This window comes from Arachis ipaensis, chromosome B1 (assembly GCF_059453495.1).
Source record: "Arachis ipaensis isolate K30076 ecotype BB chromosome B1, ASM5945349v1, whole genome shotgun sequence".
Classification (NCBI taxonomy): Eukaryota; Viridiplantae; Streptophyta; class Magnoliopsida; order Fabales; family Fabaceae; genus Arachis; species Arachis ipaensis.
Window position 1 is genome coordinate 110,596,871 of NC_142436.1, and position 3,994 is coordinate 110,600,864.

General features: G+C 39.6%; 1 non-coding gene across 1 annotated transcript; it reads left to right on the forward strand.

The window, feature by feature from the left end:
- Positions 1–2,832: 2,832 nt before the first annotated feature.
- On the forward strand, positions 2,833–2,936 carry LOC148577899 (small nucleolar RNA R71). The gene has a single exon (XR_015904113.1). It is a non-coding gene; the product is annotated as a small nucleolar RNA R71 (small nucleolar RNA).
- Positions 2,937–3,994: the final 1,058 nt, after the last annotated feature.

Below are 3,994 nucleotides of genomic sequence, written 5' to 3' on the forward strand. Positions count from 1 at the left end.
GTGAATTTAACATAAAAACTAATGAAAACATCCCTAAAAGTAACTAGATCCTACTAAAAACATACTAAAAACAATGCCAAAAAGCGTATAAATTATCCGTTCATCAGCTATCTTCACATTTTTCGGACTAAAATCCAAGCATTTCTCCCGAACCATTGTGAGCCAATTCTTTGGGTTCGGGTTCTCACTTTGGTCATGGTTCTTAGTGATCCATGCATTGGCATAGAACTCTTGAACCATTAAGATCCCGACTTGTTGGATGGGGTTGGTGAGAATTTTCCAACCTCTCCTTCGAATCTCATGTCGGATCTCCGGATATTCACTCTTTTTGAGCTTGAAGGGGACCTCGGGGATCACCTTTTTCTTGGCCACAACTTCATAGAAGTGGTCTTGATACACTTTTGAGATGAATCTCTCCATCTCCCATGACTCGGAGGTGGAAGCAATTGCCTTCTCTTTCCTCTTTCTAGAGGTTTCTTCGACCTTTGGTGCCATTAGTGGTTATGAAAAATAAAAAGCTTTAGCTTTTCCCACGCCAAACTTAGAAGGTTTGCTCGTCCTCGAGCAAAATAAGAAAAAAGGAGTAGAAGAAGAAGAAATAGAGGAGATGGAGGGTATTGAAGGGTTCGGCCAAGGGGTGTAGAAAGGTGTGAAGATGAGAGAAGAAGAGGTGGGGTAGGTGGGGATCCTATGGGGTCCACAGATCCTGAGGTGTCAAGGAATTTGAGTCCCTGCACCATTCTGGCATTCAAACGCACATTCTGTGCCAAATCTGGCATTAAACGCCAGCTCTACTACCTTTCCTGGCATTAAATGCCAGTCTGCTGCCTATTTCTGGCGTTTAACGCAAGCCAGATGCCAGACAGCCTTTTCTGGCGTTAAACGCCCAAAGTGCTGCCCATTCTGGCGTTTAACGCCCAGAATGCTGCCAGGCTGGACGTTAAACGCCCATTCTGCTATCCTTACTGGCGTTTAAATGCCAGTAAGCCTGTCCTCCAGGGTGTGCTATTTTTTATGCTGTTTTTCATTTTGTTTTTTATTTTTCAGCTGTTTTTGTGACTTCATATGATCATCAACCTAAAGAAAACATAAAATAACAATGAAAAATAAATAAATATAATTAAATAACATTGGGTTGCCTCCCAACAAGCGCTTCTTTAATGTCAATAGCTTGACAGTGAAGCTCTTAGAGAGCTTCACAGAGACTCAGAGCTTGATGTTGGCCTCCCAACACCAAACTTAGAAGTTGAGTGTGGGGGCTCTGCTTGATTCCATATTGAGAGAAGCTTTTCATGCTTCCTCTCCATGGTTACAGAAGAAGATCCTTGAGCCTTAAACACAAGGTAGTCCTCATTCAATTGAAGGACTAGCTCTCCTCTATCCACATCAATCACAACTCTTGCTGTGGCTAGGAAGGTTTTTCCTAGGATGATGGATTCATCCTCATCCTTCCTAGTGTTTAGGATTATGAAATCAGCAGGGATGTACAGGTCTTAAACCTTTACCAAGACATCCTCTACAAGTCCATAAGTCTATTTCCTTGAATTGTCTGCCATCTCTAGTGAGATTCTTGCAGCTTGTACCTCAAAGATCCCTAGTTTCTCCATTACTGAGAGGGGAATGAGGTTTATCCCTGACCCCAGGTCACACATAGCCTTCTCAAAGGTCATGGTGCCTATGTACAAGGTATTAAGAACTTTCCAGGATCCTGTTTCTTCTGAGGTAGTTTTAATTGAACCAGATCATTCAGTTCATTGATGAGCAATGGGGGTTCATCCTCCCAAGTCTCATTACCAAATAACTTGGCATTCAGCTTCATGATTGCTCCTAGATATTGAGTAACTTTCTCTTCAATAATATCTTCATCCTCTTCAGAGGAAGAATACTCATCAGAGCTTATGAATGGCAAAAGTAAGTTCTGTGGAATCTCTATGGTCTCTATATGAGCCTCAGATTCCTTTGGTTCCATATTAGGGAACTCCTTGGAGGCCAGTGGACGTCCATTGAGGTCTTCCTCACTGGAATTCACTGCCTTTCCTTTCTCTCCAGGTTCGGCCATGTGGGAAGTGTTTATGGCCTTGCACTTTCTTTTTGGATTCTCTTCTGTATTGCTTGGGAGAGTACTAGGAGGGAGTTCAGTAACTTTTTTACTCAGCTGACCCACTTGTGCCTCCAAATTTCTAATGAAGGACCTTGCTTCAGTCATGAAACTGAGAGTGGTCTTAGATAGATCAGAGACTACAGTTGCTAAGTCAGAGTGGCCCTGCTTAGAATTCTCTGTCTGTTGCTGAGAAGATGATGGAAAAGGTTTGTTATTGCCAAATCTGTTTCTTCCACCATTATTATAGTTGAAGCCTTGATTAGGCTTCTGTTGATCCTTCCATGAGAGATTAGGATGATTCCTCCATGAAGGATTATAGGTGTTTCCATAGGATTCTCCCATGTAATTCACCTCTTCCTTTCCAGGATTCTCAGGATCATTAGCTTCTTCTTCAGAGGAAGCTTCCTTAGTACTGCCTGTTGCAGCTTGCATTCCAGACAGACTCTGAGAAATCATATTGACTTGCTGAGTCAATATTTTGTTCTGAGCCAATATGGCATTCAGGGTATCAATCTCAAGAACTCCTTTCTTCTGAGTTGTCCCATTATTTACAGGATTTCTTTCAGAAGTATACATGAACTGATTATTTGCAAACATTTTCAATGAGTTCCTGGGCTTCTGCAGACGTCTTCTTCAGATGAAGAGATCCTCCAGCAGAGTGGTCCAATAACATCTTGGACAATTCAGACAGACCATCATAGAATATACATAAGATGCTCCATTCTGAAAACATGTCAGAAGGACACCTTCTGATCAATTGCTTGTATCTTTCCCAAGCTTCATAGAGGGATTCACCTTCCTTCTGTCTGAAGGTTTGGACTTCCACTCTAAGCTTGCTCAATTTTTGAGGTGGAAAGAATTTGGCCAAGAAAGCATTGACCAACTTTTCCCAAGAGTTTAGGCTATCTTTAGGTTGTGAGTCCAACCATGTCCTAGCTCTGTCTCTTACAGCAAAGGGGAAAAGCATAAGTTTGTAGACCTCAGGATTAACCCCATTGGTCTTAACAGTGTTACAGATTTGCAAGAATTCAGCTAAAAACTGATGAGGATCTTCCAATGGAAGTCCATGAAACTTGCAATTCTGCTGCATTAGAGAAACTAATTGAGGCTTGAGCTCAAAGTTGTTTGCTCCAATTGCAGGAATTGAGATGCTCCTTCCACAGAAGTCAGAAGAGGGTGCAATAAAGTCACCAAGCATCTTCCTTGCATCTCCACCATTATTGTTGGGTTCGGCCATCTCTTCTTCTTTTTCGAAAAATTCTGTCAGGTCCTCTCTAGAGTGTTGTGCTTTAGCTTCTCTTAGCTTTCTCTTTAGAGTCCTTTCAGGTTCCGGATCAGCTTCAACAAGAATATTCTTATCCTTGCTCCTGCTCATATGAAAAAGAAGAGAATAGAAAAGAATAGGAATCCTCTATGTCACAGTATAGAGATTCCTTTATGTGAGTAGAAGAATAGAAGAGTAGAATGAAGAAGAGAGAATATGAAGAATTCGAACACAGAGAGGGAGAGAGGGTTCGAATTATAAGAAGAAGAGAAGTGTTAGTAAATAAATAAATAAATAAAAGGAGATGAGAGAGAGAGAGAATTCGAATATTAAATTAAAATAAAAGGAAAATATTCTTTTGTTTTTATTTTAATTATTGGTTAGTATTCGAAAATTAAGAGAAGAAATAAAATAAAATTTGAAAACTAAATAAATTAATTAATTTAAAAAGATTTTTGAAAAAGTGGTTAGTGATTTTCGAAAATTGGAGAGAGAAAAGTAGTTAGGTGGTTTTGAAAAAGATATGATTGAAATAGAAAACTTTTTAAAATCAAACAAAAATTTAATTAGTTAATTGAAAAAGATTTGAAAATCAATTTTGAAAAGATAAGAAGTTAGAAAAGATTTTG